The sequence below is a fragment of the Coffea arabica genome, chromosome 3c, assembly GCF_036785885.1.
Source record: "Coffea arabica cultivar ET-39 chromosome 3c, Coffea Arabica ET-39 HiFi, whole genome shotgun sequence".
NCBI classification, from domain to species: Eukaryota; Viridiplantae; Streptophyta; class Magnoliopsida; order Gentianales; family Rubiaceae; genus Coffea; species Coffea arabica.
Genome location: NC_092314.1, coordinates 27580966 through 27606684, shown reverse-complemented (window position 1 = coordinate 27606684; position 25719 = coordinate 27580966). Strand labels below are relative to the sequence as shown.

The following is a 25719-nucleotide window of genomic DNA, read 5'->3' as shown; positions in this document are numbered from 1 at the left end:
TTTTTAGCATAGAATTTCTTGAAAATGAAAATAAAAAGGAAAAAGAAGAAAAAGTGAAAAGTGATAAAAAATGAAAGAAAAGAATGAAAATGGCAAAAAATAGGTGGAAGTGTGCATGTTGAACAAGTGTACAAAACAATCATGGGACAAGTGTCCCTTTTGTTTAATTGACAACACAACATTTAGGAGGACACTTGTTTAGCTTAGAAGGGAGGTTTTGAGAATTGAAAAAAAGGAGGCGACGGATGAAAAAAGAGGGGGAGAAATGGAAAAACAAACAAGGGGCCGAGAGAAATTGGGAAAGGGAGCTTCAGCAGGCAGAAACGAAGAAAAACAATAGCAGAAAGCAAAGGGGAGCATCATCGGAGGAAAATGGGAAAAATGGAAAATCTAGAGAAAAGGCCGAGAGGGCTTCGTGGGATAGGAAAAATCAGAAATGAAAACAGGAGCAAAAAAAGAAAAAAACAGAGGAGGTTTTGTCTGAGAGAAAAGGAAAGGGAAAGAACGGAGCAAAAGAAACGAGAGGCTGGAAAATTGAAAGGGGTTTCGGCAGTAGAAAAATCAGAAGGGAAAAAAGGAAATAAAAAGAAGGAAGAAATCAGAGGGGGTCTTCGGCAAGAGCAGAGGAAAAATCTGAGAATGGAGGGAAGTTTTGGGCGTCAGAGAGGGAACACAATAGAGGCGGCGGCTGTTGAGCAAAAGAAAACAAAGGAAAAAACAGCGGCTAAGGAAGCAAATAGGCGGAGAAAAGAAAAACCCAGGGAGTTTCGTTCACGGGAAAACTGAAAGCAAGGAGTTGAAGGCCGAAAGAGGGATTGGGTTTGGAAAAATCTAAGAGGGCCGAGAGGTAAAGGAATGAAGAAAACGCAGAGCCAGAAAAGGGGAAGGTTTGGGAACATTGAGGGGAAGTTTTCGGGTGAGGCCAATATCGAAGGAGAGAGAGAGAGAACCAGAGAGTAGACGGAAGCAGAGGAATCAACAAGCGATTGCTGTGGTCACTGCCGCCACTGGAAACCACCACCTCGTCTGAGTCCAGCACTGCCGCTTGCAGGTCGCCGTAAGTCATCCTTTTTTATTTGCATTTCAGTTTTCCCTCAAACAGAGGCTTTGGAAATTTGCAGAACATGTCTGCCGTGCTGTTGTTCAGCGTTATTCTCTTCCTTGTCGATTGTTCATGGATTTCAGAATATACATGCTTTGTGTGTTTGGTTGGGTTGAATTACTTGGTGTTTCTGATGATTTTGGGTGTCAAATTACATCGTTTGAGCAGAAAATTGCTGAATGTTTCCATGCCCATCTGGTGTTTGACAAAACGCCCAAATGAAATTCCAAACCAAAATATCAATTTTGTGCGCTTTCTATATGTGTTCAATAGAGAATCTGGCCAGTTCAAAGCTGGCCAGAACCCATGCGTTTCACCAGTTGGGGGGGGAATTGGAGAAGTCGAATGATTTGTTTTGAGTTCTTTACATTTTGTTGTTTTTATATCTTACCATGATTTAGTACGTTGCCATGAAGCTAATGGAATTTTGAATCAGAAAAAAGTTGCAGAAAGCTTTCAAATTGCAGAAAAGAAGATGGCTTCGTAAGATACAGGAAAAACTTTCAAAAATGGCCTCTTAACCCCTTAATTTGTGTTTAATTCTATTATGGACCAGAAAATTGAAAAATCAATCAAATTGGCTTGTTAACTTCTTTAGTTGTTTCGAGTAGGTCCCTGCTATAATTTCAGATTAGGCCTTAGACTTTGCTTTTCTTTAATTTCGACCCCAAAGTCTCCATGATTTCTTCAATTGGGTCCCTATTTTGTTGTGATTGAACTTCTCAAGTCCCCCCTTGTTCTGATATGACCCGGAAAAATTGGGAAAAGTAAACTTGTTTCTCCCTTTTAGATTTTAATCATCTTCTAATATGCATGAGTAGTCTTTTAACTAGATTAATTCTTGTTTGTGGGTCATGATTGTGGCTTAATAATTTTGGTAATTTGTTTTTCTTGTTGGGTTTAATGAAATAAATGTTTAGGGCCAAGAGGTTATTTTGTGTTTGGGTTTAAGAAAGTTGTTTTAGTTTATTTTGTTTGTTTTTTTTTTGGTTTGGGCTAGAGGGTCAAGGCCCATCTGTTTGTTTGGCTAATTTTTGGGTCAAAATAGTTAAACTAGCCCATCTGTTTTTGCTTGGGTTTTCGGTTGGGCTAGGAAGAGTTTGGCCCAAACGAACAAATAAAATGGCCCATTCCCTTTTTGTTCTGAATTTCCATTGGGCTGGGAAGCTTTGGCCCAAACAAATAAATGAAATAGCCCAATAGCCTGGTCCATGAAGAAACCAGAAAACGATTTTGCAAATCAGTCCCTGAATTTCTCCTTAACTATACTGTGGCCCTGGATGTCTTCAATTTCTTTCAATTCGGTCCTTACTTTAATTGCAAGTGAGTCCCTGAACTTTATTTTTCTTTAATTTTGACCCCAAGACTTTATTAATTTTTGCAATCAAGTCCTTTCTTCTTGTGACTTCTTAAATGTGGTTTGTTGACATGATTTAATTGATTCAAATTCATGTTTATTTTTTAACCTTTGTGATTATTTGCCAAATAAATTGGTGCCTTGACCATTTCTTTTATTTTGGAGGATAAATAAGTTGATTTCACTCCATTAGAGCTTCATTTCAAGGGAGGTATAATTTCTTTTATCCCTTTTGTCTCTCCTATGTGATCCAATGTGCTAAGTGTGAATCGCATGCCTAATTTGCTTTCATTACCATTCTTTAGTTCCATTATTTCATTCCTTCTTGCTTTTATTAAATTATTCTTTTAAATGGGGTATGTGTACACCTCTTGGCTTGTAATAGATAGGGCTGTGGCGAGCAATTTGGTCCATTTTCCCTTTCCCCTTTTGTTTTAGTTAGTGAATGTAGTAAGTTCATTAGCTTGGTTGCATGCCTATGTGTTACTTGTTACTTGCTTTATTAGGGCCTTGCATCTAGTCGAGCCTGCTAAATGTTACGTGCTACGTGTTTATGAGTATTTGGTATATCTACTTGCTTTCCATAGTGTGGATGAATGGAATGGATGAATGTACGTCACCACACTAGTCCAACGCTAGTTGTGGCTTCTTTTATCGTTTCCACTAGTCCAACGCTAGTCGGAATTCATAGAATGGGTTAGTCCAACGCTAGACCCTTAGGGTTTTCCCTCGTTAATACATCATTTGCTTGTTCACCACATATCACGCATTTTCCTTAGTTTTATCATTTGGCATGATCCCCGAACCCCTTTCCCTCCATTTTAGGATTTTTGCATTTCATGCTAGTTATAGGGTTCATTTGCTTGAGAGTCCCCTTAAATATGGGATATAGACGAGTGTGGCTTTTTCTAAGCCTTAGCACGCTTGTATCCTCTCTATCAAAGGGCAAATTGAGTCACGATTTAGGTCTCCCCGTACCCATTATGCATGAATTCCCTAGGTTCATGCATCCATTCTATCATAACACTTTTCCTCCCATTTGCACATGTACACCTTTTTATCCCTTCACTTGCACACGAACACTTTTTGCACACGTGCATCTCTTTATCCCTTCACTTGCACACTAGCACTTTTTATCATAACTTGCACACATGCACTTCATATTACCATCGCACATACCATACCTTGCCCACTCACGTGCACATTTTCACTTATGCATCTTTGTTTTTTATTACTTTTTCAAACTCATGCCTTCACATTGCATACATGCATTTCCTTCATTTGCATCCCACTTGCATTATTCGTGACTTCTTCAAAGGATCGTTATTGGGCTTCACAATTAATGTGATTGGCACCACTCAACCTTTGAAGAGAAATTTCCCCCAATACCCCTAGGTCTAGGGTTTTGCATTCATATAGCACATCCAAATGTAATAAATTCTTTGGTTAAAACAAGAAAATCTTTGATTAAATCAACGCAACTAGCCTTGGCTAGGTCGAAGGGGTGCCTTGGATTTTTATCCTTGCCTTCCCCTTCGTCAAATGTGACTCCCGAAATCTTTTTCTTTGTTTGCGTGGACTAGGAGTCGTTCAAAAGGGTTTCTTACTTTTTTCCTTAAAAATTCACTTTTTGGGTGACTTGGTACACCCTAACTCTATACCAAGTGGCGACTCCATTTTTCATACAAAAAACCCTTTTTGAACTATTTTTCTTGGGTCAAATCGTCGCATTTTCAAAAGTCCCATTTAGACCCATCTTTCTTTTAAATCACAATTCATTTTCCAAATCACAAATACATTTTTCAAACCATTTATTTATTTATCAAAAAATGGGGCGCGACACGCGGTACGTCGGACCCTACAAGATTCTTCAGAGGGTTGGAGCGGTCGCGTATCGATTGGAACTGCCATCCAGTCTCTCTCGAATCCACGATGTGTTTCACGTCTCAATGCTAAAGAAGTATCATCCTGACCCATCCCATGTATTGCAACCGGAGGATATCGAAGTAGATGAATCACTGGCCGATGAAGAGAAACCGGTCCAGGTACTCGATCGGAAAGTCAAAGAGCTCAGAAACAAGCGGATTCCGCTAGTGAAGGTGTTATGGAGAAACCACGGAGTTGAGGAAGCTACCTGGGAGATGGAAGAGGAAATGCGAAAGAAATACCCAAACCTTTTCGGGAATTAAGGTGAGAAATTTCGAGGACGAAATTCTTTTAAGGGGGAGAGAGTGTGAGAACCCGTAAAACCCTAATTATTTTCCTAGGGTTTAACCACTTGAATAGCAGGTTTTCTGCATTTTCTGGCTTAGAAATATTTTCTTGGTGGATTTTATGAGCAATTATAGTTTTTAGATAATTTTTCTAATATTGGAGAGTTTTTAGAAAATTAAGAATATATATTGGACGTGGGACCCACTAGTGCGAAAAGTTCAGAAAAATTCGGCCAATTAGGTTAAATTTCGGATACTGTGTAAAATTTATCGGGTGTTAAGAGATAAGTAGAGTGTGTGAAATGATTGATGTGAGAGAGAAAAAGAAGTGATAAGATTGCATTAATGAGGTGACAAGTGTCACCCTCTTATTGGTTTTACTTTAAGATTTACTATTCACTATTTTGACTTTTGACCAAATTGAGTAAATATCTTGAAAAATTGCTCAAAAATCACCATTTTCTTCTCCTCCATGGCCGGTTCTTCCTTGAGCCAAGAAGAAAGAAATTCTTCAACTTTCTAGCTTCCATTTCACTCAATCTTCCAAAACCAACCACATAAATTAGATTCTACTCCATAAAATATATCCATTGGCTGCTAGTGAGTGGTCTAGTGAAGTTTGTTTGAAGAGCTAAGGTGTCCAACATCTCTATCTCTCTTGTTTACTTGGTAAGTGGTGTGTGACTTCCCTCTTATACTTTATAAAGCTTAAATTATGCTTAGTAGTGGCTAAAGTGATGGATTATGTGATTTATTTCTTGATTTGAAGAGTTTTGGTGAAGTTTTCAATTTTATGATGAATTTTCTGGTTTAATATGAATGGGATGTTGTGGCCATCTATGATGGTTGATAATGAGGGGTAATGACTCATGTGGGTGTGAATTGGTGATAATAGCAACTAATTTTGGGTTTGGAGTGAATTGCGAAATGTTAGGGTTTTTCAACCCCTAATTCTGTCCGGTTTTGGATCATAGGGTTAGAGGCCGAATTGGACTTTGCTCAAAACATGAACATTGTAGGTATTGATGAGTTTGAAGTTCCTACAAAATTTCAGGTCATTTGGATTAGTGTAGAGTGAGATATGCCGATTTTACTGTTGCTGTTCTGGGTTGATCAGAATGCGAAAACTGCACTTGTAATTGGCCATTTTGACTGGAATTGCTTTGGATTTAGGTGTTGGTGTCTTCTGATGAAATGTAGCTGGATGTCTTAGCTACCATATACCTTTGGAATTTTGGCATTTGGACCTGTATAGACTGAGTTATAGTAATTACAGCATTATGTGATTTGTAAACCTGTTTTTCGTGTTTCCGGTTGAGTATTTGGCACATTTGGCCTAGTTGTGCTAGGATTTGGACTGAGTGACTGTGAGGACCTAGTCCGTTCATACGTTGAGATTAGGGTTATTCATTATTTTGTACGGGTAAATTAAGGTTTTAGGGCTAAGGAGAAACCCTAATCTCGGCCAAGATTGAAAACCCTAACTTTGCTTACGATAAAATCCTAGTTTATGCGGTATTCTAGTGTGTGTTTTGGCACAAGAAAAAAAAATAGGATTCGTTATCGTTTACAGAGGTTTAACAAGTTTGAAAATGGTTAGTAAACTCTGGATTAGTAAACCTCTAGTGTCACAATGTTAGAAAGCTTAAGTGGAGTTATATTTATCGCCCGTCCTTTTCTACATTTTCTTTATTAGAAAATTCCCTAGATAATTTTTATTGAGTAAATAGAGTTTTTAGATGATTTTTCTAGGATTAGTTTGTTTTTGAGAAATTAAGAACGTATATCGGAAGTGGGACCCGCTAGTGCGAAAAGTTCGGGAAAATTCGGCCAATTAGGTTAAATTCCGGATACTGTGTAAAATTTATCGGGTGTTAAGAGATAAGTAGAGTGTGTGAATTGATTGATGTGAGAGAGAAAAGAAAGGATAGGAATGCATTAAAGGTGGTGACAAGTGTCACCATTTCATTGGAGAAGACTTATGAATTACTATTTCATTTTTTGACTTTTGACCAAAATTGGTTAAATATCTAAAAAATTCACAAAAAAATCACCATTTCTTCCCTCTCTTTGGCCGACCTTCTCCAAGCAAAAAGAGAAAAGAAACTCTCCACAATCTTGTCTTCAATCTTGCCCAATCTCTCAACTAAACCGATTAATCTTCAAGTTCCTCCATAAAATCCATTAAGTGAGTGATAGTGAGTTGTGTGGTGAAGTTGGTTGGAAGCTTAAGGTGCTAAGTGGTCTCTCTTCTTTGGTTCTAAGGTAAGTGACTATGGAACCCCTCTCTTCTATCTAAAGATGCTTAATAAATGACTTGTGGTTGTTATAAGTGTGATTTTGTGGACTATTTCTTGATTTTGGTTAAGATTGATGAAGTTTTCTATTTATTTGGGATTTTTGCTGGTTGCATATGATTACTATGATGTGGCTATGTATGATGATTGGAAATGATTGGGAATGAAGCTAGTTGGTGTGAATGGTAGTTAATTGCAGCAAATTTCTGGTTTGGAAGATAAATTAGCAAGTTAGGGTTTGAAAATCCCTAATTCTGTCCGGTTTTGGATCATAGGGTTAGAGGCCGAATTTGACTTTGCTCAAAACATGAAAATTGTAGGTATTGATGTGTTTGAGGTGCCTGTAAAATTTCAGGTCATTTAGATTAATGTAGAATGAGTTATGACGAAATTACTGTAGCTGTTCTGCTTTGGACAGAATGCGAAAACTGTACTGGTAATTGGCCATTTTGACTGGAATTGGTTTGGATTTAGTTGTTGGTGTCTTCTGATGAAATGTAGCTGGATGTCTTAGCTATCATATGCCTTTGGAATTTCGGCATTTGGACTTGTATAGACCGCCTTATAGTAATTACAGTTTTGTGCGATTTGCAAACCTGTTTTGGTAATTCTGGTATAGTATTTGGCATTTTTGACCTAGTTAAGCTAGGAACTGGACTGAGTGTCCTTCTTCAACATTGTAGCCTCTTAGGTCCTGAATCTACTTGTAAAATTTCAGGTCAAACGGATTAGTGTATCCTGAGTTATGGACAAAACCATCAGGCCTGTTTTAGACGTTCGTTTGTGTACGTTTTGAATTTCAGTTTCTGACCGTGGGTTTTTCCCTATTGATCCCATTCGATCTGGATGTCGACTTCTTCATAAGAAATTTAGATCTTGGTCTCAGCTTCGAAACGGTATAAAGTGCGTTGAAATCCGAGTTCCGTAGCTCCTGTTATGATCAAAACAATATCGATCGTCAGAACTGCCTTGTATTTGGACAGTTCTGACGGGTATTTTGGCACTCGATTTTCGTTCTATTCTGAGTGGATTCAGATCTTGGCTAAAACATCAAAGTTTTAGCCATATGTCTCAGCTTTCTAATGCCTTTGGAATTTCCTGATTTGGACTTGTGAGCTAGAAGTTATGGTCTAGTAAACAGACCTTGTCTGTCATTCAAAGTGCAAACCTCTGGTACCGTTTTCCATGATTTCAACTTGTTTTGATTCAGATCCAGTTTAAGGTGTCTTCATGAGAATTGTAGGCCTTCCTCATAGCTTCGAAACGGTGTCTCGTTCACCTTGATCCAATATTCCTAGCCTAATTTTTGACCAAAACGGTTTGAGATGGCGGATTTGGCCGTCCCGTTTGCCGTTCCGCGCGTGCGCGTGTGCCCCTTTTTGCCGTTTCCGCACTTGCGCGTGCCAATTTTGACGTTTTGCTTGTTTTGGATCTGTTAGTAGCCGTTTGTGATATAATGTGATAAAATCTTCCATTTCAGACAACGGTGAGCTAGGCGGAGCCGGTGGGGCCCACTACTAGCGAACGCGCGAAGCGAATTTGCTTTAGTACTACTTTCGGTATTTTGGGTAAGTATTCAGGCCAGTTTGGTGTGTTTTCTTTGCTATGTGTTTGAGATATGTGAAAAGGGCACTTAGGCGAGGGTGTACTTTATCGCACTCGACCTAAACCCTAATTTGAATGTATTATTGTACTTGGCGTATGTATATGAACCTTTTGGAACCAAAACCCTTGAGCTTGTGGCTCGGGGCGACTTTCGAATAAAGTTTGTGAAGTTTGCAAAGTTTGTGATTTTGAATAATTTTGTGAAGTTTGTGAGTTTGGGGCGAACTCTTGACCTGGTTGGACTATTCGAGCCGGTTAGGGCTTGGTCGAAGGCAGTCCAACTTAGTCTGAGGTCACCAAGTTTGTAGGTTCATGTTATGAACCAATTTTGTGAATCCAGTTCACCGAGAAGGTGACCAAGTTTGTGACCCGAGCTTGTGACTCAAGCTCAAGTTTGTGATTTCGTTCGCCCGGGCAAGTTTGTGAGGTGACTGGCCAGTGAGGGTGATAAGGTGTCGGTGGGTGTACAAGTGAAGTTCTACGGACTATTATTTGCAGTCGACGGAGTGTCGGCAGGAGATCACGCATGGCACATGAGTTGGCTTTGGAGCCACCTGTATCCTTATTATGTGATGTTACTTTTCTGCTTTTGCTTTACTCTTATTGTGTAACTGTTACGTGAAATTTATGCTTTCGCCCCTGTTTACTTACTAAGCATATAGCTTACCCCATTCCTTTTGTTTTCCTTAGCAGGGGCCGACGCGGGTACGTTTGGGCACTTACACTAGTATAGTATAGTTAGACTTGCTTGTAATAGCGGACAATTAGGATGTTTGTTTTTATTGTGGTGGTTTGTATAAGGACCCTTCTTAGGGTCTACCTTTTGGTTTTGGCTGTAATTATAAGGATGTAATAGTTTGAGCAGGTACTTTTGGGGAAATGTACTTATAACTCTTTTGGGGTTGTATATAGTACTCTTTTGAATTTTCTGACTTTTAGTGTTTTAAGTTTCGAGTCCTGGCGCGAGCTAGGCAGGCGGCCCGCCGATACCCTAGGGTTCGCCCTTGGGAGAAGTGGGGTCGTCACAGTTGGTATCAGAGCTTAGGCTTCAGATTTCTGTAGTGTATCCTAGGCTTGAAGTTTAGGATGCCGGACTGTGGGATACTTGGCTATTAAGGTAAATATTGAATGCTAAGATTTTGATATTGACTTTTGTAATTTTTCCATAAGGCAAAGTGGGGATTGAGTTGATTGCACTTGGAGATGGCCAGTCCCAGTGTGAATCGATTTGGTTCTTACTTAATATTGAAGTTAGCTATTTGGACCTATTCTTTAGGTTTGCACCCTAGGGCCGCCGGGGCGGTGCTAGTGGATTAGGTAGGTTCCGTAGGGGAGGCGCGTAGGGCCGTTGATGGGATTTCCTTTTGACTATCTGATATGTTTATTTTGTTATATCTGCCATGTTTATTTTGTTATAACCAGCATGCCTGGTTTCTTTTGTTACCCGGTGATTGACTACATTTTTGGAGCCGTAGTGCTCACGTAAATAATGGATTTTGCACCAACCTGATGTCGGATAACTTGTATATTTTTAGTGTGACTTTGTAAAAATATGTATATTTGAGTATAATCTTTTGAGCTTATTTGTTTGAACCCGGCTTTTGAACTTATTTGAGTACTTGCGTGGTTGTAGACCGGCTACTACTCGTGTGGTTGAACTTTTGAGGCATTGCCTGTTGTGTACTTGACTGCTTTTGAGGATTATTTGATCTGATTAGTGCAAGTTGGAATTTCGAGGACGAAATTCTTTTAAGTGGGGGAGATTGTGAGGACCTAGTCCGTTCATACGTTGAGATTAGGGTTATTCATTATTTTGTACGGGTAAATTAAGGTTTTAGGGCTAAGGAGAAACCCTAATCTCGGCCAAGATTGAAAACCCTAACTTTGCTTACGATAAAATCCTAGTTTATGCGGTATTCTAGTGTGTGTTTTGGCACAAGAAAAAAAAATAGGATTCGTTATAGTTTACAGAGGTTTAACAAGTTTGAAAATGGTTAGTAAACTCTGGATTAGTAAACCTCTAGTGTCACAATGTTAGAAAGCTTAAGTGGAGTTATATTTATCGCCCGTCCTTTTCTACATTTTCTTTATTAGAAAATTCCCTAGATAATTTTTATTGAGTAAATAGAGTTTTTAGATGATTTTTCTAGGATTAGTTTGTTTTTGAGAAATTAAGAACGTATATCGGAAGTGGGACCCGCTAGTGCGAAAAGTTCGGGAAAATTCGGCCAATTAGGTTAAATTCCGGATACTGTGTAAAATTTATCGGGTGTTAAGAGATAAGTAGAGAGTGTGAATTGATTGATGTGAGAGAGAAAAGAAAGGATAGGAATGCATTAAAGGTGGTGACAAGTGTCACCATTTCATTGGAGAAGACTTATGAATTACTATTTCATTTTTTGACTTTTGACCAAAATTGGTTAAATATCTAAAAAATTCACAAAAAAATCACCATTTCTTCCCTCTCTTTGGCCGACCTTCTCCAAGCAAAAAGAGAAAAGAAACTCTCCACAATCTTGTCTTCAATCTTGCCCAATCTCTCAACTAAACCGATTAATCTTCAAGTTCCTCCATAAAATCCATTAAGTGAGTGATAGTGAGTTGTGTGGTGAAGTTGGTTGGAAGCTTAAGGTGCTAAGTGGTCTCTCTTCTTTGGTTCTAAGGTAAGTGACTATGGAACCCCTCTCTTCTATCTAAAGATGCTTAATAAATGACTTGTGGTTGTTATAAGTGTGATTTTGTGGACTATTTCTTGATTTTGGTTAAGATTGATGAAGTTTTCTATTTATTTGGGATTTTTGCTGGTTGCATATGATTACTATGATGTGGCTATGTATGATGATTGGAAATGATTGGGAATGAAGCTAGTTGGTGTGAATGGTAGTTAATTGCAGCAAATTTCTGGTTTGGAAGATAAATTAGCAAGTTAGGGTTTGAAAATCCCTAATTCTGTCCGGTTTTGGATCATAGGGTTAGAGGCCGAATTTTACTTTGCTCAAAACATGAAAATTGTAGGTATTGATGTGTTTGAGGTGCCTGTAAAATTTCAGGTCATTTAGATTAATGTAGAATGAGTTATGACGAAATTACTGTAGCTGTTCTGCTTTGGACAGAATGCGAAAACTGTACTGGTAATTGGCCATTTTGACTGGAATTGGTTTGGATTTAGTTGTTGGTGTCTTCTGATGAAATGTAGCTGGATGTCTTAGCTATCATATGCCTTTGGAATTTCGGCATTTGGACTTGTATAGACCGCCTTATAGTAATTACAGTTTTGTGCGATTTGCAAACCTGTTTTGGTAATTCTGGTATAGTATTTGGCATTTTTGACCTAGTTAAGCTAGGAACTGGACTGAGTGTCCTTCTTCAACATTGTAGCCTCTTAGGTCCTGAATCTACTTGTAAAATTTCAGGTCAAACGGATTAGTGTATCCTGAGTTATGGACAAAACCATCAGGCCTGTTTTAGACGTTCGTTTGTGTACGTTTTGAATTTCAGTTTCTGACCGTGGGTTTTTCCCTATTGATCCCATTCGATCTGGGTGTCGACTTCTTCATAAGAAATTTAGATCTTGGTCTCAGCTTCGAAACGGTATAAAGTGCGTCGAAATCCGAGTTCCGTAGCTCCTGTTATGATCAAAACAATATCGATCGTCAGAACTGCCTTGTATTTGGACAGTTCTGACGGGTATTTTGGTACTCGATTTTCGTTCTATTCTGAGTGGATTCAGATCTTGGCTAAAACATCAAAGTTTTACCCTTATGTCTCAAATTTCTAATGCCTTTAGAATTTCCTGATTTGGACTTGTGAGCTAGAAGTTATGGTCTAGTAAACAGACCTTGTCTGTCATTCAAAGTGCAAACCTCTGGTACCGTTTTCCATGATTTCAACTTGTTTTGATTCGGATCCAGTTTAAGGTGTCTTCATGAGAATTGTAGGCCTTCCTCATAGCTTCGAAACGGTGTCTCGTTCACCTTGATCCAATATTCCTAACCTAATTTTTGACCAAAACGGTTTGAGATGGCGGATTTGGCCGTCCCGTTTGCCGTTCCGCGCGTGCGCGTGTGCTCCTTTTTGCCGTTTCCGCACTTGCGCGTGCCAATTTTGACGTTTTGCTTGTTTTGGATCTGTTAGTAGCCGTTTGTGATATAATGTGATAAAATCTTCCATTTCAGACAGCGGTGAGCTAGGCGGAGCCGGTGGGGCCCACTACTAGCGAACGCGCGAAGCGATTTTGCTTTAGTACTACTTTCGGTATTTTGGGTAAGTATTCAGGCCAGTTTGGTGTGTTTTCTTTGATTTGAGATATGTGAAAAGGGCACTTAGGCGAGGGTGTACTTTATCGCACTCGACCTAAACCCTAATTTGAATGTATTATTGTACTTGGCGTATGTATATGAACCTTTTGGAACCAAAACCCTTGAGCTTGTGGCTCGGGGCGACTTTCGAATAAAATTTGTGAAGTTTGCAAAGTTTGTGATTTTGAATAATTTTGTGAAGTTTGTGAGTTTGGGGCGAACTCTTGACCTGGTTGGACTATTCGAGCCGGTTAGGGCTTGGTCGAATGCAGTCCAACTTAGTCTGAGGTCACCAAGTTTGTAGGTTCATGTTATGAACCAATTTTGTGAATCCGGTTCACCGAGAAGGTGACCAAGTTTGTGACCCGAGCTTGTGACTCAAGCTCAAGTTTGTGATTTCGTTCGCCCGGGCAAGTTTGTGAGGTGACTGGCCAGTGAGGGTGATAAGGTGTCGGTGGGTGTACAAGTGAAGTTCTACGGACTATTATTTGCAGTCGACGGAGTGTCGGCAGGAGATCACGCATGGCACATGAGTTGGCTTTGGAGCCACCTGTATCCTTATTATGTGATGTTACTTTTCTGCTTTTGCTTTACTCTTATTGTGTAACTGTTACGTGAAATTTATGCTTTCGCCCCTGTTTACTTACTAAGCATATAGCTTACCCCATTCCTTTTGTTTTCCTTAGCAGGGGCCGACGCGGGTACGTTTGGGCACTTACACTAGTATAGTATAGTTAGACTTGCTTGTAATAGCGGACAATTAGGATGTTTGTTTTTATTGTGGTGGTTTGTATAAGGACCCTTCTTAGGGTCTACCTTTTGGTTTTGGCTGTAATTATAAGGATGTAATAGTTTGAGCAGGTACTTTTGGGGAAATGTACTTATAACTCTTTTGGGGTTGTATATAGTACTCTTTTGAATTTTCTGGCTTTTAGTGTTTTAAGTTTCGAGTCCTGGCGCGAGCTAGGCAGGCGGCCCGCCGATACCCTAGGGTTCGCCCTTGGGAGAAGTGGGGTCGTCACAGTGACCTTCTACATTGTTGTAGCCCTGTTCCATAGCTTCGAAACGGTGGGCCTTACACCCCCATCCGATAATCGTAGTGAAATTGACGCCATTACCGCATAATAAGGCCAAAACAGTTTTTCTATTCGGGGCCAAGACTAATGCTATTTCTAATTTCTGGTTTGCTATCATGCTTATTTATGCATATGAAACCCTATTGGGGTTGTGTTCAGCATTGTTTTGTGACTCGTTATCGAGTCTCATTGTATTTGTTTGCTTGTTCTAGGAGGAAACAGTGGTGCACGACGTTCGTTTAACGACGGTGCATGAAACATCATTTTCTCACTTGGTGAGTATACTACTCACTTAATTGTTACTATGTGGCTTTGCTAAATGTATATGTGATGCCTTGAAGGCTTACTTGAATATTGTAATTGATTAAGGTGAGGGTGTACTTGACCGCCCTCACCCCTTTTGATAGTATCACTGATTGGCTACCGTTTTACTGCATTACTGAACTTGATATATTGGTTGGTGAATTCCATTTCATGGAAACTGTTTTGGTGTCGTTTGGACGAATGTCCAACGGCCTTACCGTATTACAGAGCTCAACCCCGTTTGGTAGTCAATTGGATCGAGCTGGCGAGGGCTTGGTCGTGAAAATTATCATGCCACGGGGACTGTACTGAGGAACCTTGTAGTAATGAGACTCTTGGTTCCGGTATACTCGAGTATTACCAAAAGCTACTGAATTGGAGTGCGGGCCCGGTTGGGGAATGTTGGGTGGAAGGAATGGAAGTAAAGAGTTGTCTACGGTTGGTTATTTTTTTAACATTGACGGAGGGTCAATGAGGTTGGATCAAGAATATAAGCGAGGAAATGGGCTCTTGAGAGCCGTCCGTATCCTTTCACTGATTTGATTTACTTCTTATTTGCATACTTGAACTGAAAGGTTATGTTTATGTGCTCTTAGCTGCTATGGTGGTTGTATTCTCACTGGGCATATAGCTCACCCCGTTTCTTTTGTTTTCCTTACAGGAATATGACTCTTTTGGAATGAATTTTGTTAAATGGTTGCCGAATGAACTAGATGAATGCCTCTTTTGTATTGTATATAAAATGGGACCCTAAATGTATCATTAGGGCCGTTTTCACTTTTGTTTTGGCAACCCACATATGTAGTGACTTTTGTATCACTTTTAAATGCCATTGTGGCTCGTAAATGGTTAATGTTATGTTGTATATGTATTTCGATGTTTGGTTGGGTTTCGGACGGGTCGGTTACCATTCTTGGCCGACTCTGGATTTCATTTCTTTTATGTTGGGTTATTTTGCCCTTTTGCCTTGTTTGCGCGCATTATAAGTTTCAGAACGTGATAGATCGCTTTATACTGCACCGTTAGTCCTGGCGAGAGCTGGGCAGGCAGTCCGCTAACCTCTTTGGTTCGCCTTAGGGGAAGGTGGGGCTGTCACAAAGGTAATGATATATAATGGATGGTTTCTAAGCCGTGGAGGTGAGTGACCCTAAACTGTTTCCAAAGTTACTTACGAAGTGTTTCTTGAATTATTTACTCGTTTGCATATCATGTGTGCCGGCATGTGAGTCCATGAAATGATTTAGCTTAAATGAGTTCTTGGGAAGTCTTGTGCTGAACACCAACGTCTCCTCTACTATTTACCTGGAGCCAACGTCTCCACCACTTTTGTGAGTTCGTGACATGATCTGGAGCACCAACGTTGCTCCCTCTTACTGTTCAACATTAACGTTAAAAGATCTTTTTGAGCGTTGGGTATGTAAGTGCAATGATTTCACTGGCTCACGAGAGCAATAAACATACATTTGATCTTTGACTCATGACATCATCAAAATGCATTATCTTGAAATATATTTGAGTACTGATTTTGCTGGATACTCACTGAGCTTTTAGCTCACCCCAAAACTATTTTATTCCCTTCCACAGGGCTCGTGGCAAAGGAATGCCTGTAGAACTTATTCACGTGACTGGATGGCATATATCTTGTACAGTTTGGATTTGGAATCGTTTTATGTATAGTTGGAAATTGTTTCCGCTTCGCTTATGTGTGACGGCCCCACTTTCCCCTAAGGCGAACCAAAGGAGTTAGCGGACTGCCTGCCCAGCTCTCGCCAGGACTACGGATCAGATTAGAGCTATCCGCTTCAATCCGGAACTTACAAACTCGCGTAAACAAATCAAAATAGTAAAACAACCCAAGATAAAATGAAAAGAAATCCGGAGCCGGCCATGAATAGTAACCGACCCGTCAGAAACCAACCGAAATAGCTAACAAACATTTACATCTGAACTTTAGCGTTTACAAATCAAAATGACATACAAAAGCTTTCAAAAGATAATACATATACACGGTTTGCCAAATCAAAAGAGAAACGCCCCAAAAGTACACTTAGGGTTTTAATACATGAGCTATACAAAAGATATGTTCAACTAGCTCAAGTCGGCAACCGATTATCAAGTCCAGTCCAAAAGTATTTATTTTCCTGTAAGGAAAACAAAAGGGACAGAACGGGGTGAGCTTGCGCTCAATGAGGTACCAAACAGATAGCAGAAAAATCATGGCATTTCACATTTTCAAATCAGATACACATGCCAGATGTAAAGCAAAGGAACCAATGATTCAAATCAAAAGGATACGGGTGGCTCTCAGGAGCCAAATTTCCAGCGCAGTACTTGATCCAAATTGGTTGACTCTCCGTCAACGTATATAGAACCAAAACGTCCGTAGACCCCTCTTTACACCGAATTCCGTCCACCAAACACCCCTTTACCGGGCCCGCTCACCGTAACCGAACAGAAATGGTAATACTCGAGTATACCGGAATCAAGGGTCTCAATACCCAAAAATCCCCGAACAGACTACCGTGGTTCGTTATCTAATCGTCCAGGCCCTTGCCGGCCCGACTCGAATAACTTAGCCACAGGATTGAGCTCATAAGTCATAGAAATCCGAACAGATGCAGACACAGATAACAGATTCAGATACAGATACAGAATAGCAGATTCAGATAGCAGATTCAGACGGCAGATTCAGATAGGCACTCAAAATTGGCATATGAACAGATAGAAGAACGAGTGTGATAAAGTACACCCTCGCCTCCATTTTATAAAAACAGTATTTGGCTTCACTAGTCATAAATCAAGTATTCAGATATTCAGATATTTCACATAATGGGTAGCAGGTAGTGGAACACTCACCGGCTCAACTTCAAAAGTTTTCACTTCAGATTGGCCTTAATCGCCAAGAAACCCTAAAATAATCAAAATAAACCAATTGAAGGTTTTACTTCCAGAATCGAGTAAACAGAATGCACATGTGAGGCTCGACTACTAGTCATATGCCTCGCCAAATAATTACTAATGCAAGGGTGCAAAACATGATTTTCTTGGAAACGAAAAGGTAGCATGAAGACCTAGGCGCAAACAACCCAAAAGCCTTTCATTCTACCAAAAGGCAAATCCAACTTAAAGGAACCAAACGGCCTAGAAAATCGGCCAGCACTTCCCCTAAATTTCTTACTTTTCCCAGCCATTAAGGCTTCACTATATCCTCAAATCAGTCCCAACATTTCACACAAGAGTCACCTCATTTCCCAAAAGCCGTTCACTAGGCTCAAAGCAGTACAAGTACAAAAGTTAGCTAGAAAATGACCGGAATAAGAGTAAGCCTTAAAACATGCAAACAAGTACAATAAGACTCGATAACGAATCATAAAACCATGCCAATCACAACCCCAATAGGATTTCATATACCTATATAAGCATAATAGCAAACCAGAAAATCAGAAAATATAACTCATTTGATCAATCAACAAAAACAGGTTTGGCCTCCGTATGCGGTAATGGCACAACTCTCACTACAATTATCGGTTGGGGGTGTAAGACCCACCGTTTCGAAGCCAAGAAACAGAGCTACAACATTGTAGAAGGTCACTCAGTCCAGTTCCTAGTACAACTAGGTCAAATGTGCCAAATACTAACCCAGAATTACCAAAACAGGTTTGCAAAACGCAGAAAACTGTAATCGGTATATCTCAGTCCATACAAGTCCAAATGCCGAAATTCCAAAGGCATATGTTAGCTAAGACATCCAGCTTCAATTCATAAGAAGACACCAACTTCAAAATCCAAACCAATTCCAGTCAAAACAGCCCAATACCAACGCAGTTTTCGTATTCTGACCAAAGCAGAACAGCTACAGTAAAAACGTCATATCTCACTCTACACTAATCCAAATGACCTGAAATTTTGCAGGCACTTCAAACTCATCAATACCTACAACTTTCATGTTTTGAGGAAAGTCCAATTAGGCCTCTATCTATGACCTAAAATTTCGGACAGAATGTTCAACCAAGAACCCTAATTTTCCAGAAATTCTTCCAAATCCAAAATTGATTGCAATTTCCTATCATATGCACCTACTAGAGCCAAAGCCCCTTATTACCAACCATCAAAAACAACCACACCATCAAGATCATATGAAACCAGAAAATTCCTCAAAAATTAAAAAACTCAACCAAATCACTTCAAACCAAGAAATAATCCATAATTTCTAACACAATAGCCACCATTAGGCATAAATTCAACATCATTAGCTATAAGAGAATGTTCAAGCATCACTTACCAAGTAAACAAGAGAGAGGAAGATGTTGGACACCTTAAGTTCTCCAAAAAGCTTCACCAAAACACTCACTAACACCAAGTGGAAGGATTTTATGGAGTAAAAACTAATTTAGGCAAGTAGTTTGGAAGATTGAGCTAGTTGGGAGCTTGAAATTTGAAGCAAGTTTCTTCCTTCTTGAGCTCTCAAGAGTCGGCCAACATAGAGTGAAAAATGGTAATTTTTTTGTGAATTTTGAAGATATTTACTCCATAAGTCAAAAGGTCAAAACCATGAATAGTAGTCTTAAGCTACTTCCAATCCCATGGTGACACTTGGCACCTTAGTAAATGCATTTCTATCCTTTCTTTTTCCTCTCACATCAATCAAATCACCTCCTCTATTTATCTCTTAACACCCGATAAATTTAACACAGTATTCGAAACTTAACCTTATTAGCCGAATTTTTTCGAACTTTTCGCACTAGTGGGTCCCACGTCCGATATACGTTCTTAATTTCTCAAAATCTATTCGATACTAGAAAAAAATCATTTTAAAACTATAATTACGCATAAAATCTACCAGAAAATATTTCTAAGCCAGAAAATGCAGAAAACATGCCATTAAAGGAAATAAACCCTAGGAAAAGATTAGGGTTTCTACGGGTTCTCACACTCTCTCCCCCTTAAAAGAATTTCGTCCTCGAAATTCCTTATCATTGATTACTCCGGGATTAAATTGAGCACTATACTTAGCTAACAGATCGGTCACAAGTACAAAAGAACTCACGAAAAGCTTTTCCCCTTTCTAGGGATTCGTCCAAATATTTATATCTTAATCAAGGTCGATCACGCTTAACCACACCCAAACAAACCACACGAAGTTCCATAAAATCGCCTTTCTAGTTCACCAAATCCTTTCTAACCTAGGCCCTCGTATCTTTCGTATCCGGGCGCAAGAATCCCATCTAAGATAATTCACAACTCGAGCCGGCCGGTCCCAAGAGTAAACCATCTCTATTAAGGATTCCTACCCGACATACATACCTAACTTCCTCGAGTCCTATGATAATGATTCGTACACTTATCACATGTCCGGTTCATAACTTACGCTCAAACGAGCACTTAGACATATTCATGAAATTAGGACCACAACACCACTTGGCCCAGTCTCACTCCGCGCAGAGACCACGCGAAGTGGCTCTGATACCACTTGTGACGGCCCCACTTTCCCCTAAGGCGAACCAAAGGAGTTAGCGGACTGCCTGCCCAGCTCTCGCCAGGACTACGGATCAGATTAGAGCTATCCGCTTCAATCCGGAACTTACAAACTCGCATAAACAAATCAAAATAGTAAAACAACCCAAGATAAAATGAAAAGAAATCCGGAGCCGGCCATGAATAGTAACCGACCCGTCAGAACCCAACCGAAATAGCTAACAAACATTTACATCTGAACTTTAGCGTTTACAAATCAAAATGACATACAAAAGCTTTCAAAAGATAATACATATACACGGTTTGCCAAATCAAAAGAGAAACGCCCCAAAAGTACACTTAGGGTTTTAATACATGAGCTATACAAAAGATATGTTCAACTAGCTCAAGTCGGCAACCGATTATCAAGTCCAGTCCAAAAGTATTTATTTTCCTGTAAGGAAAACAAAAGGGACAGAACGGGGTGAGCTTGCGCTCAATGAGGTACCAAACAGATAGCAGAAAAATCATGGCATTTCACATTTTCAAATCAGATACACATGCCAGATGTAAAGCAAAGGAACCAATGATTCAAATCAAAAGGATACGGGTGGCTCTCAGGAGCCAAATTTCCAGCGCAGTACTTGATCCAAATTGGTTGACTCTCCGTCAACGTATATAGAACCAAAACGTCCGTAGACCCCTCTTTACACCGAATTCCGTCCACCAAACACCCCTTTACCGGGCCCGCTCACCGTAACCGAACAGAAATGGTAATACTCGAGTATACCGGAATCAAGGGTCTCAATACCCAAAAATCCCCGAACAGACTACCGTGGTTCGTTATCTAATCGTCCAGGCCCTTGCCGGCCCGACTCGAATAACTTAGCCACAGGATTGAGCTCATAAGTCATAGAAATCCGAACAGATGCAGACACAGATAACAGATTCAGATACAGATACAGAATAGCAGATTCAGATAGCAGATTCAGACGGCAGATTCAGATAGGCACTCAAAATTGGCATATGAACAGATAGAAGAACGAGTGTGATAAAGTACACCCTCGCCTCCATTTTATAAAAACAGTATTTGGCTTCACTAGTCATAAATCAAGTATTCAGATATTCAGATATTTCACATAATGGGTAGCAGGTAGTGGAACACTCACCGGCTCAACTTCAAAAGTTTTCACTTCAGATTGGCCTTAATCGCCAAGAAACCCTAAAATAATCAAAATAAACCAATTGAAGGTTTTACTTCCAGAATCGAGTAAACAGAATGCACATGTGAGGCTCGACTACTAGTCATATGCCTCGCCAAATAATTACTAATGCAAGGGTGCAAAACATGATTTTCTTGGAAACGAAAAGGTAGCATGAAGACCTAGGCGCAAACAACCCAAAAGCCTTTCATTCTACCAAAAGGCAAATCCAACTTAAAGGAACCAAACGGCCTAGAAAATCGGCCAGCACTTCCCCTAAATTTCTTACTTTTCCCAGCCATTAAGGCTTCACTATATCCTCAAATCAGTCCCAACATTTCACACAAGAGTCACCTCATTTCCCAAAAGCCGTTCACTAGGCTCAAAGCAGTACAAGTACAAAAGTTAGCTAGAAAATGACCGGAATAAGAGTAAGCCTTAAAACATGCAAACAAGTACAATAAGACTCGATAACGAATCATAAAACCATGCCAATCACAACCCCAATAGGATTTCATATACCTATATAAGCATAATAGCAAACCAGAAAATCAGAAAATATAACTCATTTGATCAATCAACAAAAACAGGTTTGGCCTCCGTATGCGGTAATGGCACAACTCTCACTACAATTATCGGTTGGGGGTGTAAGACCCACCGTTTCGAAGCCAAGAAACAGAGCTACAACATTGTAGAAGGTCACTCAGTCCAGTTCCTAGTACAACTAGGTCAAATGTGCCAAATACTAACCCAGAATTACCAAAACAGGTTTGCAAAACGCAGAAAACTGTAATCGGTATATCTCAGTCCATACAAGTCCAAATGCCGAAATTCCAAAGGCATATGTTAGCTAAGACATCCAGCTTCAATTCATAAGAAGACACCAACTTCAAAATCCAAACCAATTCCAGTCAAAACAGCCCAATACCAACGCAGTTTTCGTATTCTGACCAAAGCAGAACAGCTACAGTAAAAACGTCATATCTCACTCTACACTAATCCAAATGACCTGAAATTTTGCAGGCACTTCAAACTCATCAATACCTACAACTTTAATGTTTTGAGGAAAGTCCAATTAGGCCTCTATCTATGACCTAAAATTTCGGACAGAATGTTCAACCAAGAACCCTAATTTTCCAGAAATTCTTCCAAATCCAAAATTGATTGCAATTTCCTATCATATGCACCTACTAGAGCCAAAGCCCCTTATTACCAACCATCAAAAACAACCACACCATCAAGATCATATGAAACCAGAAAATTCCTCAAAAATTAAAAAACTCAACCAAATCACTTCAAACCAAGAAATAATCCATAATTTCTAACACAATAGCCACCATTAGGCATAAATTCAACATCATTAGCTATAAGAGAATGTTCAAGCATCACTTACCAAGTAAACAAGAGAGAGGAAGATGTTGGACACCTTAAGTTCTCCAAAAAGCTTCACCAAAACACTCACTAACACCAAGTGGAAGGATTTTATGGAGTAAAAACTAATTTAGGCAAGTAGTTTGGAAGATTGAGCTAGTTGGGAGCTTGAAATTTGAAGCAAGTTTCTTCCTTCTTGAGCTCTCAAGAGTCGGCCAACATAGAGTGAAAAATGGTAATTTTTTTGTGAATTTTGAAGATATTTACTCCATAAGTCAAAAGGTCAAAACCATGAATAGTAGTCTTAAGCTACTTCCAATCCCATGGTGACACTTGGCACCTTAGTAAATGCATTTCTATCCTTTCTTTTTCCTCTCACATCAATCAAATCACCTCTTCTATTTATCTCTTAACACCCGATAAATTTAACACAGTATTCGAAACTTAACCTTATTAGCCGAATTTTTTCGAACTTTTCGCACTAGTGGGTCCCACGTCCGATATACGTTCTTAATTTCTCAAAATCTATTCGATACTAGAAAAAAATCATTTTAAAACTATAATTACGCATAAAATCTACCAGAAAATATTTCTAAGCCAGAAAATGCAGAAAACATGCCATTAAAGGAAATAAACCCTAGGAAAAGATTAGGGTTTCTACGGGTTCTCACATTATGACATGTAGTTATTGGAGAATTTGAGGTATATTTGAGATTTATATTGTAATTTATTTGAGGACTGTAGTGAGCGACTGAGTCCCGGCGAGAGTTGGGCAGGCGGTCCGCCGAACCCTTTGGTTCGCCTTAGGGGGAGGTGGGGCTGTCACAGTTGGTATCAGAGTTTAGGCTTCAGATTCCTGTAGTGTATCCTTGGTTTGAAGTTTAGGATGCCTGACTGTGGGTTTGGTTTGAAATATTAGTGATTCTTGCGGGATGTCTTGACTTGATTGGTACAAGATGGAATGTCGAGGACGACATTCTTTTAAGAACAGGAGTTTGTGACGCCCCGAAAGGATGAGTGTGAGAACCTGAAAATTTTTATATATTTTCTAGACGTTATTTTGTTTCCTTGTCTACAATTTTATGCCTTTCTTCAATATATTCATTTCTTATACATTTTTATAAGGGAACATAGTTTCCAAATCATTTCCTTGATACAAGTTAGTCCACGTTGAGTTTGAAGTGTATTACCAACGTGGGACCCGCTAGTGCGGTAAATGCGATATATTTTTGCCAACTTGTTGGAGTTTTGTATTAAATGATATCATTTTACAAGGTGCTAAGAGTTAATTAGATGTTACCTATATGGATTAGTATTGGAGAGACAAAAAGACAAGTTTTAAACCAAAAGGTGACAAGTGTCACCATCCTATTCACTATTGGACTTTTGACCAAGATATTTTACCTTTTTAAAGCTAGTTTTGGCAAATTTATTTCTTCATTTTAAGCTCTCTTGGCTGAACTCCTTAGGGAGAGAAAAGAAAGAAACCTTCAACTTTTATTCTTCAATTCTTGCTTAGATCTTGCAAACCAACCGATTAAATCTTCAATTTGTCCACAAAGGTGACTTGCTAAGGGTGTTTCAAGGTCTTGGTGGAGTTATTTTGGAGAAGGAACCATTAAACTCCTACTTTTCTTGTGGTTTTAAGGTATTTTTCCAAGAACATCCTCTTTACTTCAATTAATTGCTTATTAGTGGTTTTTAGAGGTTTTAGATGTTGTTTTGTGAAAGATTAGCACTTGAATGCATGAATTCCAGGTTAGGGTTTTGAATCTGCCCTATTCTGACCGGATATATTTGAGCCTGTTAGAAACGGAATCAGGCTTAGATTAAAACATGAAAGTTGTAGCAAATGTGTTGACTAGATGACTGTAAAATTTCAGCTCGATCCGAGCACTGTAGCATGTGAAATGACCAAAATACCCTGGACTGTCCGTCAACCTTGTTTCTCGCCCAGATTTCTGTTTTCGTGGAGTTTTCCCATTTTGACAATGAAATTGCATGATTTGGCTTTGGAGGTCTTCATAAGGAATGTAGGTATATGTCTTGGCTTCGAAACGCCATAAGATTCGTTTCAATCCGATAAGTGTAGCTTCAGTTATAGATATTTAGCCGAAAGGTGTATTTCATAGTCTACGAATTGTATGTGATTGATTTGAGATGAATTGGTAATGTATTGTAGGTTGGAAATGAAGCATTTATGGGGAAATGCTGTCCGAACTTTCTGAATGTATGATTGCTTTGAGTTTGCGATTTAGGGCTTGGACACGAGCAAAGTAATGATATATGATGGATGGTTTCTGAGCCGTGGAGGTGAGTGACCCTAAACTGTTTCCAAAGTTACTTACGAAGTGTTTCTTGAATTATTTACTCGTTTGCATATCATGTGTGCCAACATGTGAATCCATGAAATGATTTAGCTTAAATGAGTTCTTGGGAAGTCTTGTGCTGAACACCAACGTCTCCTCTACTATTTACCTGGAGCCAACGTCTCCACCACTTTTGTGAGTTCGTGACATGATCTGGAGCACCAACGTTGCTCCCTCTTACTGTTCAACGTTAACGTTAAAAGATCTTTTTGAGCGTTGGGTGTGTAAGTGCAATGATTTCACTGGCTCACGAGAGCAATAAACGTACATTTGATCTTTGACTCATGACATCATCAAAGTGCATTATCTTGAAATATATTTGAGTACTGATTTTGCTGGATACTCACTGAGCTTTTAGCTCACCCCAAAACTATTTTATTCCCTTCCACAGGGCTCGTGGCAAAGGAATGCCTGTAGAACTTATTCACGTGACTGGATGGCATATATCTTGTACAGTTTGGATTTGGAATCGTTTTATGTATAGTTGGAAATTGTTTCCGCTTCGCTTACGACATGTAGTTATTGGAGAATTTGAGGTATATTTGAGATTTATATTGTAATTTATTTGAGGACTGTAGTGAGCGACTGAGTCCCGGCGAGAGTTGGGCAGGCGGTCCGCCGAACCCTTTGGTTCACCTTAGGGGGAGGTGGGGCTGTCACAGTTGGTATCAGAGCTTAGGCTTCAGATTCCTGTAGTGTATCCTTGGTTTGAAGTTTAGGATGCCTGACTGTGGGTTTGGTTTGAAATATTAGTGATTCTTGCGGGATGTCTTGACTTGATTGGTACAAGATGGAATGTCGAGGACGACATTCTTTTAAGAACAGGAGTTTGTGACGCCCCGAAAGGATGAGTGTGAGAACCTGAAAATTTTTATATATTTTCTAGACGTTATTTTGTTTCCTTGTCTACAATTTTTTGCCTTTCTTCAATATATTCATTTCTTATACATTTTTATAAGGGAACATAGTTTTCAAATCATTTCCTTGATACAAGTTAGTCCACGTTGAGTTTGAAGTGTATTACCAACGTGGGACCCGCTAGTGCGCTAAATGCGATATATTTTTGCCAACT

At 39.4% G+C, this 25719-nt stretch overlaps 1 long non-coding RNA gene across 1 annotated transcript; it reads left to right on the top strand.

Moving 5' to 3' along the window:
* Positions 1–220: 220 nt before the first annotated feature.
* On the top strand, positions 221–9468 carry LOC140037674 (uncharacterized). The gene is made up of 3 exons (XR_011841650.1): positions 221–2670; positions 8450–8537; positions 9265–9468. It is a non-coding gene; the product is annotated as an uncharacterized lncRNA (long non-coding RNA).
* The last annotated feature ends 16251 nt before the right edge of the window (positions 9469–25719 follow it).